This window comes from Neopsephotus bourkii, unplaced genomic scaffold, assembly GCF_033783945.1.
Source record: "Neopsephotus bourkii isolate Nb327-2 ecotype Australia unplaced genomic scaffold, CSIRO-AGI_Nbou_v1 NB_1820, whole genome shotgun sequence".
NCBI classification, from domain to species: domain Eukaryota; kingdom Metazoa; phylum Chordata; class Aves; order Psittaciformes; family Psittacidae; genus Neopsephotus; species Neopsephotus bourkii.
Genome location: NW_026902293.1, coordinates 8,844,956 through 8,858,224, shown reverse-complemented (window position 1 = coordinate 8,858,224; position 13,269 = coordinate 8,844,956). Strand labels below are relative to the sequence as shown.

The window sequence follows — 13,269 nt, the reverse complement described above, 5'->3', positions numbered from 1 at the left end:
CATAGCATTCTTCTATAGGAACCTTCCAATGGGTTTATATGCATATGTATGTGTGTTTATGTACGGACACATGCATACACACACTGCACCATTTCAGCAGGGGACTTTCTATTTTACATTCTACTCAGGCTAACACTTGCACTTTAATACCAGATATCACTGCAAGACATAATGAGGGTCATTAAATGTATTTATTAGCTTATTAAACTGAACTGCCTTCACTGTTGCAGCTGGCCTGTGTTTTATAGAAACCCCAGCAAATCCCCAAAGTCACACAACAGGAGCCCAACAAACTTTAACTGATGACAGTATAAATATCAAATTTACTAGGGCTAGCAAGTGGCAAACACAGCTCTGGTATGTTATTTAAAAACCTGCCATGAGGCATAGTACGTAATTCTCAACTCATAGGGCTGGAGTTGCTTTGAAAGGAAATATGAGAAGAATTTGGTAGGGTTTAGTGATATTTTCAGGGATACAGTTTAATTACAAGCTGTCAAGAAGCTCTTAGATACTAGCTACAGTCTGATCCAATGATCACTGAAGCGGGAATAAAGACTGAAGTTGGTTATATGGGTTGGTCTAACATGCGTTTAAATCATAATACACGAGATAGAGACACTTGAAGTGCCCACATCTTTATTGAAGTCCATATGGGAAATAAGTTTATGTTTTTAGTTAAATATAGGCAGGAAGAGGGAGAGCCTAGTGGGTGCTGGTTGTCTGAATGTGGCGGTGTGTCTGCTTGTGCTCGGGTTAATGCATCTATGGTTTTTCACTAGGCAACATGCCTTTCTCCCAGGCTGTTGTCTGCAATGCAGCTTTGTCTCTAATCTTTAACACATGAATGTTTCTTTCATTCAAATGTTTGGAGAAATGTGGTAACAGGGTCTTCTCAGTGCCCTGAGCATGGGTGGAAGCAAGTGTGGTGCTAATGCAGCATGGGGTTCCCATGCTCACCACCTCCTCCCAGGGGTTTGACTGGGGGGAAACAGCTGCAGTGAAGCCCTTCAACTGTAGGGATGGGCAGATTCTGCAGGGAGCTCTGCCCCCAGCAAAACCCCAGGAGGACTGGGCTCAGTGTCCCAGCCCCACAGATGTCACAAGCGTTGTGATCCTGGAATTGCGCCAGGGTCACACCACCCTTTAACCCTCACTTTCCGGTAGTCCCACACGTGCGAATATGATGGAAAAAGCTCCAGCCCTCTCAGACATTTCTTGAGCTGTCCCTCCAGGGCAATGACAAATGGGCAAGTCCCCGGGGTGATCGGTAGATGCAGTATCAGCTGTACTTTTGTCCAGAAATGGCTTTGCATCACCAAAAAGAAATCAGAAAGGGATTAGTCACAAGGAAGTACACCATGTTTTAATGTCTCCTCTCATCCAAACAGCCCTCTCCAGCATGGTCAGGAAGAGATTCTCCAGGGCACTGGATGAGCAATGCAGCCAGGTGAAGACAGAAAGGCTGCTCAGCTGCTGTGAGATAGCTGTGACTAAGAACGATGACCTCGCAAAACCACTGTCTGCCTTCATAAAGAAAAGAATCCTATGTCCCTTTTCACTCCCATTACAAGGAACTCACAAAAGGTTTTGCATCATTTTCCATAAAGCAGAAGGAAAACCCCTGATGAGGTATTTTTACTCTCACTCTATCTCACTGTCCTGCTCTAACACCCACAGTTCTCCTGAAGATACAGTCACTGCTTATTCAAAGTTCAAGTGTAGGGGGACCTTGAGCTGTTCTGCCAAAAGCTTTCCCCTTCCCCCACCACCCCCGCTTGGATCACTGGCAGCAAACAGAATGGCAAAGCGTGTCACATTCTTCTTACTGTAATCCTGTAAAGCAGACTGGGATATTTTCTGAGATTTCTGGTAAAGCTGGATGCAAGCAACAATGTGTGCGTGTGTGCGTGTGTGCGTGTGTGTGTACATGTGCGCACCCCCAATTGCCAGTAAATCATCTTAAACTCACTTATTTGGAAAACGAATGCCCAATTTGGCTGTGTTCTCATGGTTAAGAGTATGTATTCAAATTATAATTGAAGATTTAATTCTTCAGGTTTTGTTTTTCCAAGATCTTTGTTAAATTTCATACACAAACAACATGAAAAGTGTATCTCAGATAGCTGAAAGGCATGAATTACAAGTACCCACACCCCTATACACACATTTTTATAGTCAGGCTTATACTGACATGAGCCAGGAAATTCAGAGTTTGGACCCACACAGCCTTAATTTGTACCTTTGAACACACAAACTCTTCTCTCTGTAGGGCTATATTTTAAAAACAGCCAGTGAGGCTTAACCCAAATTTCTGAACAGCCCTGATTGTATTGGATCTTCCTTTTTCACCTTCATCTTCTACAGCCTTTCTTGTCTATTTTTTCAAAAGATATCACTTAGAAAGGGGGTTGAGAAAGGATTAATTAGTTTGCCATAAAACCAATGTTATTCTGAAAGCGTGTTGTTATTCTTTTAATTTTAAATTTTAATATATTTTAAGCATGTGTATGTTTTATATGTTCTTACCAACACAGTGAAAAAAAGATTTTAAGTAAGTGATCCAAGGACTCAACAGTTAAGAAATGCCAGAATACATTGCTTGCACAAGCCCATTCACTTCTTTTATGCTTATGTACAGGGAGACAGCTTCCACTTAAGAGTCGAACCCGGCTCATTCTGGCACTTGCTGTTATCAGCTCCCTCTGCCCTCCCTGTCCTCTTGGGTCCCTGTCACCTTGGCCAGCCAAGCCCAGTTGTCCAAAGAGTTCAATCACGTCATGCCCTCTCACCCCTCTTACCATGTTTTTCCACCCTGCTTCTAAGCTCTTGGCCCACAAAAGCTAGAGCCATCTCCCTGCTCTCCTACCAAAGCATGGTTCTCACTGAAGACTCTGTCACACCACAGCAGAGGGAAATTGGCTGTGGGTCCTGCAATTACTTTGCATGTACACTAATACACCTTCTACCAGCAGGTCTCCTACATGCTTCAGCTACTGTCTGCTCAAGTCAACAGAGGATACAAATAGTCCGAGCCTGCAGATGAAGGCAAAGGAAGGACATAGGGGCCTTAGAAAAGAGATGAGAGAGAGTTTACAGCCAGCCTGGACAGTTGCTTGAGTTGAGCATCCTGGACACACAGGACACGCTATGCTTGCACAGACCTGACCATGTGCAGCAAGTGGGGCTGACGTGCTGCAGCAGCAATTTGTCAGGGAGCTGTGGACATCTGGCTGCCTGAGCTGCTCTACAGTCAGAAACTGGAAGCCGGACCAGAAGCACGCAAGGCAGCACAGACAGGACCATGGCTCCATAGCTGAAAGTTGTGGGACTTGTCTGGAAAGCAGCTGAATTTTGGTCTTTTCTTGTGAAAACACATTTTCAAGGCTCCCCAAAAGCAGGCTGCAGTGTGATAACCCTTGCTTATGCTGCATGGGCAGCTCCTGCATTGCTAAATCTCTCCAGAAAGGTGATTCTGAGAAAAGCCTGGAGAGAGGCAGGTCCTGAACAGAGAGCTGGCTGACAGCGACGTGGAACAGGGACCAAAAGGACTGTCACCTGCAGCTTGAGACCTCCAGGGAAAGCATAGTTTCTGAGATTTTCTGTAAGTAAACAGGATTGCCTCAGAGAGACAGCTGACTCCATCTTCGGTTTCCCGTGAAACACCTGCAGCTCCACACATTTGGCTAAAGTTTGGGTCAAAAAAAGGCTAACATTAATATAATCAAAAGTAATGTCATGAATTTAACCGAGTGAATGGTTTCTAAACAGCCGAAGGTCTTTTGGGCTGAGGACTGCTGGGATTCTGGATTGGAAACTTGTCAGTCTTTTCCAGAAATGCCAGTGAGGGTTAGAAAGGATATGGAGTATATCCTCAGCAGCAGCTTGATTGGCCATGTGTTCCCAGAGAGTCCAGAAAAGCTTCCACCCCCATGGAGACATTTCCAGCGCCCTCCAAAGATATGCTTTAGGGCTTCAGCTCTGGTGCTCTCCCTCTACCCCATTTCCCATTGTGGAGAATGGGACCAGTGCTGAAGACCACAGTCCTGGCATTGCTCATCATGAGCTGAACTTAAAGAACATGAAGGATTCACACCCTGAAAACAAACATCTCCAAATCATATCCTGAGTATTCCCTTAACTCTATATCATCTTACTTACTTTGTCCAGTTCCTTAGGTTCATTTTTATTCCCAACTTTACTCACAGCATCTTCCAGAGCTCTTCCAGTTTCTCCCCACCGATCTGTTCCTTAGATTATGTCTCTCAATACAGAACTTCTCTATGGCTGAAAGCATGTTCCCTCCCAGCCCTTCTCATCAATATTGGAAACCCCCTGATGGTAAAGAGCACCTTGTTGGTTATTCTCACTGTGTTGACAGGTAAATCAGCCTGGAGGAGCAAGGAGCTTTCTGCCCTCATGCCAGTGGAGGACAGCCTCCCCTCCACCACTGCCAGCGGTCTCCAAGAGTACAGAATAACAAAACAAATACTTCTGAAAAGCCTAGGAAACGTGTGAATACAGGTAAAAGGTTTCTTTACACTACCTGCTTTGTGTGGTGAAGAACACCAATGGGTAAAGAAGCTGTTGAAGCCATTTTCTTTCCTTTAAGCAGAGGCAGCACCAATTTGCCGGGTTTAATATAGTAGCACTTATGATAAATATATGCAAAACTGCTGCAAGCAGTAGAAAACTGCTTGCCATGTGGTCAGATTTTATACAGAATAAGCCATGTGGTTTGGATGCAGATTCCGGATACTGAATGAGAGGAGGAGAGGATGAGTTTTGTGGTGTGCATGTGTGTGTCCATACCCAGTATCTATACTATACAGCCCACACTGTAAGCTATATCATTTTAAACTGAAGAAACTGAAGAAAATATTGCCAAAAGCAACTGGTATGTGCACGAATTAACAGATTTTAAAGCTAAAATCTCTTTTTTATTCTTTACTTGTAGTCCACTCAAGTTTCAGTTGTTTCAAAGGACTTTCAAAAAGAAAACAAAAAAAAAAAAAAGAAAAAAACCTGAGCAGCAATTTGAGCTTATGCTTTGTGTGGAAGTCTCTGGCTTGAGCTCATGAAAGTATTTTGCTTTATCTTTTATTCAAGGCACGAGCTGCTCAGAGCCTACAAGTTCTCACATGGTTTGCTCCTGTAACCCAGGCAGTTTGCTGAAGGATCCATCCCACTGAGCTATATTTATTATCCTGGGGATTTTTTTATTTGTCTCCCAGTAGAAGAGCTTTTTTAAACTCATTGATACACTATTTGGGTATTAGCCATTGGGACGCTGAGTGCACAGGTGCTTTGAAAGACATGCACTGTTAAGTTACAGAGCAGCTCTGCTGTGATATTTTGACTTTTGGGTCTCATTGTTTAAAAAAAAAATAGAAAATGCAGCAATTGACTACATTTCATTAGAGCTTTCCATCCAGCAAACAGGCCAGAAGAATTCCTTAATCCTGTACGTTTCATTTTGGGACCTTATATGTAATATCAAACAGACTAAAGGAATTGCATCACTCCCTGATTCAGCATATGCAGACCGTTGCTGTTGAAGTTTCCCAGTCAATCCATCCTCTTCCTTCCAGACATAAATAAAGTCAGGAGTGGAAGATTCTCTTCAAGGAAATTTATCTCCTTGACAGTCAAACAGGTGGCGAAGTTAATGCGAAGTCCCGAGAGAACCTGGTTGGTAAGAATGGCCCTGCAATAACTAACCACAATGATTTACAAGGGACTAAATTGCCAGATTAGGCCTTGATAATTTTTCAACTCTTGACTTCATTATTACCTTGTGGATCTGGATCTTACATCACCTCTAGGAATGCCTGGGATCAAATTAAAGTGGAAACACCTGGTTGAAAGTCAGTTCAAAATACAGATTTAAGAACAAGGGGGCTGTTTTTGTGTGCTGGATCTGCTTTTCATGCACGGTAGATTCTGTTTCTCTGTGTTTGAGCTCTGTTTTCAAATGCCAGTTCGTCTTGAACGGCGCTGGCTAATAACCACTGCTCTTTGCAAGGGCACACACTGCTTAGACAGCCACAGATCTGCCATGTGAAGCAGTTTTAGTAGTTAAATGAAGTTTCCAAGTGAACTGTTAGACCAGGATTAAAATCTACAGTTTGATCTAACACAGCATAACTATCTGGAGAAGAAGGCAGAGGTACTCATGCACCAAGGATTTGCAAAGAAAAAAGATGATCCAGTAATTTGACATGAAAACCATTTTTTCCAGTAATTGTGAGATCCAGATAACAATATTTACCAGGAATCTGTAGCCTGATCAATGCAGTGGAATGCTCACAGGTACAGTGGACAGTGATTTAATGACTGGAGACTCAGTACTACTACACAGAGCTGTTTGAGAAGTGTCTCTTGCAAGCTTTATATCTGCTCCCCTTTGCATCTCAGTTGTCCTCCAGCAATTCTGCTTGACTGGGATGCTGCAGCCTGAGTTCATGGCTGGGTTACTGTGAGACAGGGATCTCAGCACTGGTACAGAACAGGCAAAGCCGTATGACAGAAAAGCAGTAGGACCCTTTCATGGAACACCAGGTTGAAAATAGATTTCTCTTGCTGCCTTTTCATTGGATGACCCGGCAGCAGTCTGGACTAGAGAAATCATTGGAGTTTGTTCTGCTGCTGCTGGCACACAAGCAGTGGCAATTTCAGCAGAGAAAGACTCCACTTCCCAGTGAGACCCACTAATTTGAATGGGAGCCTTGCTGAATGGCTTCAAGTGACAGATCTGGCCTAACTAGCATGATCATTGAAAAGTAAGCAGTTCAACCAGGTACAGATACAGATACAGATCTGGAGCCACTCCTGGAGGGTACCACTGCACATGGCTGACAGCACCAGTGGGTATGACATGATGTTCAAAGGGTACTGGTGGGGCAGGGAAGGACTTGTCTCCATGTTTCAGCAAACGATGCATTACTTTGTTCTTTTTAAGGAGTAAGGGTCTTCCATGTGTGAGCCTTTCTGTTTGAAAAAGCTGCATGTGAAACTGGCTCCTACCTGGCAAGAAGTCAAAGGTGCTTGACAGAAAACAACTGCCCATGGGGGCACTGGAGCTACCTGGAGAGACCACATTGCCCAAGGGATCAGAGATTCTTAACCACCTATGTAAACTCCTATTCATGCACTATATTACCTTGCTGTCTCCTTCTGCCAGATGAAATGGGTGTTAGGATATGTGTTCTCTTCTAATGGCCTTGTGTTTAATTTTTCCAGGGCTAGAGATTCTTTCATAGGCCTGTAGGCAGACAATGCAGCACAACAGCTCAAGGGCCAACTTCTCCAGCACAGAAGGTTGGGCTACAAAAATCACCCCCATGCATGGGCCAGCCTGCAAGTGGTAACTCTCTCTCCTGTGTTGTTGTGGGCACTTGAGACTTCCTGGTGTAGGATGGGAGAGAAGCAAAAGCAAGAAGAGAGTGGTAAATAACTTCCTTTTTCCCCTCATGAGAGTGACTCGACAGATGGGGAGCCCTTGCTTTGCCCATGCAGTTCAGTTCCTGCACCCCCTGGGGTCAGACCTGTCACCCCCAGCAAGGAGGAGAGGGGAGGAAGCAGCACCTTGGCAGGTGAGAAACCTCAGAGTCCTGACCATGACACTGGAATTGTCTTCAGGGAGTGGGACTTGAGGAAAAACTCCAGACAGTGACAGAACAGGAAGTTACAGCAGCTGTAGGAGCTGTGGTTAATGAATTTCCCAGTGGGGCTTTAGCTTTTGCTCTGCCTTGCTCCCCCAGGCCCAGAGTGCTGTATTAGTTTCTCTGCTTCCCAGCCATCCTGGTCCCACAGGCTGTTTTGTGTAAGAATTTTCAAGGCAGCAGATTGTGTTATGAGTCCCCAGTGAGAGAATCATTTTAGGTCCAATTCCAGATATTTAATAACAAAGGCTTGGCTTCCCAAGGTGAATCCCAGGAACACTGACAGCATCCCCACATCTGATCCTTCAAGCATCAGGAGGAAGGCAAAAATGAAAATATGGGTGGGTTTGGTTTTTTTGAGAAAACAAGAAACTTGGGTCTCACAAGCTCAATGGTTGTGGAATTTCATGTGCAGTTTTGCCCCTTCAATAAAAAGGGGCTACCTTGGCTGACCTGACCACTCCTATTAGATGATCTTCAGAGGAGAACCTTCACAGGGGACTGCAAATATTTATCATACCAAAAAAGCCACAGAAAGTTCAAAGCTGCTTGTTGGAGACTCTGGGAACTCTCACCTCCAAGTCTATCATCCTTGCTGATTTCAGCTAAAATCTTGCATCTTTTCCAGGAATGGAGAACCTGGACACAACTTTCTTCAAGTCCCTGTCCCATCCCAGCTGTAACCCAAGTTGGACAGTAGCTTGGTGAAAGTTACTACTGATCTCTTTCAGTAAAGGAGAAATAAACTGTTTCCTTAAGAAAACACCATCTCGCCAACAGCTGTGGCTCAGAATTGCCTGGTCTATAAATAAGGTCGCCACATTAAAATACAGTTTGAATTATTTTTAAAAACTTATTCCCAAAGCTTATAACCTCTTCATGGACCTGGCATTATTGCAGAGAGCTTAGCTTGTTCCCCCCTCCAGTAAGGACAATCACAAATCTTCTAATTGCTTCATTTATTCTAGTTTGCTACATGAAATAAAGATGTCACAGGGGTAAACTGGGAATTTCTGAGGAATACTGTGGTGGTTCTGAAAATCCAGGTTGCTCAAGCAGTAGTTCAGTCCAGTTTAGCCATGGGACCTGCAAAGTGCACATGGCAACAGAGGATGTACTATAGGAGTCACACGTGATTTTTAAATGTAGAAATTGTTAGTTAAACCACCAGAGAAGTGGTCACTTCTGTAAGTACAGAAATAAAATACTGAGAGCACTTGTTGAATTCACTTTTATTTTGAGTCACTGCAAGCCGGGAAAAGCTGGCATTTCTTATCAGGTTGTTTGGACAGTGGATATGAGTGAGAGATGAGAAAATCCATGCATCAGTGTTTTTGCTGGACTGTTCTACTTTGTGAGCCCTCCACTGGAAGCCTTGGTCTCATCTGCCTCATGCTTATTTCCCACCACTGTGAGCACTTGCTGGCCAAGAAGCTGGCAGTCCTCAACATTTCAAGCACTGCAGTTCACAGGCAAGCCCTGGGAAAGCAGAGGCCTTGAGGAAACACTGGTCCCTCAGAGCCGTCTCTGCATTAGGGCTCCCACTGTTGCTATCAGAAGTGAGGTTGAACTAGTAGGAGTAAGAAGACAAGAACTGCTGATGAAACCTCTGTGCAGATACCCATAAAACAAAGAGCACTGGCACTAGCTTGATTTGGAAATATTTAGGAGACCTTAATTCCAACCTCTCCTCCAATCCTGCTGTTGACATGAAACTACTTACCTTACATGCAGAAGTTTAACTAGCCAGGAGCTTCTTTCTAAAACAGCTGAAAAGGTTAACATTCCTGGCTCTGAGTGTGGCAGGAAAACCTAACATCCTAATCACACTTCCTCCTGCCCATTAATTACTGATGTATTCAAAGACTTAACTTCTATAGAGTAAGGTTTGTTCTGAACAGTGGATCAAACTGTTCTTGCTCGTTAAGAAAACAAGTTTAAGCTAACCTTGCTTATCCATAGCTTAAGTGGACTCGTCCCAGTGAAAGTTTGTAATTATCTTCCAAGGGCTCATTTAGACGTGACAGCTGATGCAGATGAGAGTACAACAGGCATTCAAAATGCTCTGGCTAGTCCCAACTAAGTCTCAGAGCACAGAACTTCTTACTCCAAAGCATTGCTTTTGTTTGAGTTATGCTGAAACAGTTTATGCATATTGAAAAATATAAAGGCACACACACACATACAAACATAGGCACACACTTAAACGTGGTTATTCCAGAATAACTTCTGAGCAGATGTGTGTAGACAAGCCCTCATAGATGAGCTCAGGACTATGGCTGCCTGCAGCTGCGATGAGAAGGGCTGGATGTCAGCACACGAGCTGGACGCTGCGTGTACACACACGCTGTAACAGAAGCTGCTAGCACGGGGTATAGAGGGGAGATCCCTAGAGCCATCTTAGCACCCCATTCTTCCTCTCCTGCTAAAAACCTGTCCCCAGATACAGCTATTAGCTTTCCTAATGGTTTAGCTCTACCTACTCCCTACATATTGCTGCCACAGCAGCTTTTATTGATAACTGGATTAGGAAAGCAAGGCCGCAGTTACCCATAGACACGGGCCCAGACACACAGTTTGCCAAAATGCTGTCAGTCAAAACGGGATAACACTGAAGGAATTTTGGTCAGCCTGTATGGCCAGCGATGTGTTTAAAGGTTTCATTTTTCCAAAATACATTACAGCTCCTTGGCTAAGAGCTACCATTGCGCTGCTTAGGAAGAAGGAAGCCAATCCTGCCAATTTAACTTCTCCACAGACACACACAAACAACTCAGTCGTGGCTTCCGCCCATTCATCATTTAGCTCAAAAGCTTTTTTTTTTGTGGAAGAAATGAATTGTTTGTGTACTGTCAGCATTAAGCAGATAGACAAGTATGTAAGCTGGAATGTTATTTCTAAAATTATTTTAAATATTTGGGTTGTCCACTTAAACTATGCTTAAATAAAGCTAGTATTAATTTCTTCATTTCTTTGATGGCATGACAGAGCCATACTTGCTGTCATTACATACAACAGCATTTAATGGCCAGGCTGAAACACGACAGGCTAATAAGGATACCAGGTTTGGGGGTTTTGTGTATCTACACTTCTAACTTTGCTGAGAACTGTCCCTAGACTTCCCAGCTTTTTTTTGCAAGGGAGGGGAGCAGCTGTGTGACTAACCATCTGGAATTTAGGGTTAGGATCTTCATGACAAAGTGCACCTTAAATCAGGTGCTCTCATTGACCAGTTCTGCCCAATTCACTATTTTGGGGGTTGGGCTGTTAGAAGACCTTACCTCTGTGATAGACAGTTTTATTTCCTGTTTGTGGGGTATGAACTTGGCAGCAGTGGAAAATCGAGCAGAGCCCCAAAGCTTCTGTACTTGGAAAACTTGGGTTTAAAGAAGTAATGGACAGAAGCAGACTCTGAGGCTAAATACTTACCAGATTACTATTTGTGTTATGATCACCTGGCTTTGTAGAACAGATTCTCGAAACTCATCTTCTCAGAGATAAAAATTAGGTATCACATTCAGAGGTTAAATGAATGCTTTTATATGCATTAAATTGTTTTGCAGATGACAGAATGGTCTGTAACTTAATCCTTTAATTTATTTAAATTATAATTTACACAACTTTGATTTCTCTAAATTTTCCCAAGTTGCTCCTGAAGATAAGGCTCAGCAGAATTTGTCTACACACCAAAGTTACAACAGACTACGACGGTGTTTGAATGCAAAGAATAATCCTTGCTCCTGAATTATTTATTTATTATGAAGCAAAAGAGTATTGTTCCTGATCAGCTTACCTCACTTAAGAGGTCTTCTGCACGTCACTATGATGCAAGCTGAAGCATACGCTTATTGTGCATTAACAAGTCCGCATACACCACCCGAACACGCCTAATGGGGTGTGTGGAAAAGAACAATTTATACTATATCTGGATCAGGTGATCCAAGCTGCAACTACATTAATACATAAAATAAACAAGCACAAGGTACAGGAAACTACTAACACCAAAAGCAGATACCTGAAGCAGAGATACTCCCCAGTTGCTCTCCTGTAGCAAGAAAGCAGCCAGCTCCTGTGTTGTGAAAGTATCTAATGATCAGATAGAAACACAACTAAGACTTACCAAAAAATACCCAATTCCATAAATCAGTGCCTATTTCTCTTCACTGACTGTAGATGCATCAATGGTGCAATTTGTCCTGCTTACTGGGAAGTACTGCACTACAGAATGACCTTCAAACACCTCACTTACATGACTGTAAGCTTAGCACCATTAAGCTAGGAGGTTTCTGAGAAAACTGTCATCTGGTGCCTATCATGTCTGGCAAGACAAAGATGGGAAGATACCAAGAGGTGCAGCCATATTGGCTCACCCAATTTTACCAGTAAACTACAGAATGAAGGAAAGTGTTCCTACACCAAGTTACTAGTTTAAAGTATTAATTTTAAACTTCTACCTAAGCTACTTAAACAACACTGGTTTTGTGCTAAAATAATGCAGTCTATCAGTTAGCCACAACCCTGAAGAGACGGTAATTCTCGTCGTTTCTAATCAGTGTTAAAAGAAACTCTCAGCATCACATGGTATTTGCAGTAGTTTAGGGTAATCTAAACAGGGGAAATCCCAGTTCCCACTCCATCCTCAGTCACAGGTCTTCTCTTCCTGCTTCATAGGAGGCACCCATGCACCTGGGAAGCCACCAAGTCTATAGAAAACCCTCTTTTACAGGTGACCAGCTTCTTTATGTGCTGTTTTGTTTAAGGTGTGAGTAGAGGTGGCAGAAGTTTCAGAATTGTTTCTAGAACACCTCATCTGTATCAGGAAAAAACTAACACTTTGAATTTGTTTCTCTGGAGGCTTGAACTGAATTTAAGCCCTATTTCCCATTCTGCCAGACAAGCATTGTGCATTTTGTTAAGTTTGGAGCCACGGGTGTCTCCAGGGATGTTGTGTGCAGTAACTTTGATATTACTTCACAAACTAAAATATAAAATTAGCCTCAAAGATCCTCCCCACAAGCACTTCTGCAATTCTCACCAGATGTACAAGATATCCAATATCCCTTTTCTCTATATGTACCTAAATGACTTTTGAATAGGAGATTAAAGGAACAAGACTTAGAAATATGCTCAGAGAGTGCACCAGTCATGAGCCACCCCTCATGAACTACTGTATTTCTGGAATAGTAGTAAACTCAGAGAAACAAAGATGACAATGTATTTGATAATTAAAGTAGAACTCTACAAGCCCTGAAACTTGCTTTAAGTCTGTAAGCATTGTAAATTGGCATGATACTTTATAGAAGTTTGGTATTACTTGGTCAGCTTCTTTTTTTTTTTCCTTTTTGTCTGGCTAAAAAGTGCCTTGAGTATCAATATATCAAAATTTAGAAGTTGCTTCTTAATCCAACATGGCAATATAGAGACATCTTAGAAAAACAAATGTGCGTTAAAATAATGCTGTGTAATAGAATGAAATTTGCTGTACTTGCTCTTAGTGACTCTGCTGTAAGAACTCAGAAGTTAATTTGGCCCTGGGGAAGTCATTAAGAGGCTTTTTCAAAGTATGGGATTTTGAGCAAGGGTTAATGCAAACAGTTTTTTTATA

General features: G+C 42.8%; 1 long non-coding RNA gene across 1 annotated transcript; it reads right to left on the bottom strand.

Moving 5' to 3' along the window:
* Positions 1-8,010: 8,010 nt before the first annotated feature.
* On the bottom strand, positions 8,011-11,829 carry LOC133206758 (uncharacterized). The gene is made up of 2 exons (XR_009723867.1): positions 11,458-11,829; positions 8,011-11,151 (listed from the first exon to the last, which is right to left on the bottom strand). It is a non-coding gene; the product is annotated as an uncharacterized LOC133206758 (long non-coding RNA).
* Between the last annotated feature and the right edge of the window lie 1,440 nt (positions 11,830-13,269).